Source organism: Crocuta crocuta, unplaced genomic scaffold (genome assembly GCF_008692635.1).
Source record: "Crocuta crocuta isolate KB4526 unplaced genomic scaffold, BGI_CrCroc_1.0 scaffold197, whole genome shotgun sequence".
Lineage (NCBI taxonomy): Eukaryota > Metazoa > Chordata > Mammalia > Carnivora > Hyaenidae > Crocuta > Crocuta crocuta.
This window is the reverse complement of record NW_027532002.1, coordinates 12,270,589-12,270,888: the sequence shown is the minus strand read 5'-3', so window position 1 is coordinate 12,270,888 and position 300 is coordinate 12,270,589.

The following is a 300-nucleotide window of genomic DNA, read 5'->3' as shown; positions in this document are numbered from 1 at the left end:
AGCCATGTGTTCAAACTACAAATCAACGTCTCACGTGAGGAATCCCAGCGCCTCAATTAGAATGGGTTTCGGGGAAAAAAAAAAGAGGAGGAAGAGAGGGGGAGGGGAAATGAGCTTGAGCGAGGGACCCTGAGAGGAGAGGAGGAAGAGGCAAACAAAATGCTAAAGGAGCCTCAGCCGGGGCGCGGAGGGGAGCGCGGCTGGCGGCGCTGATTGTCACAACAGAGTTTAGAAAGGGTTATCTGGTCGGGGCGGATCCTGAGGGGGAGGGGAGGAAGGGAAGAATTTTTTTAATGAGAT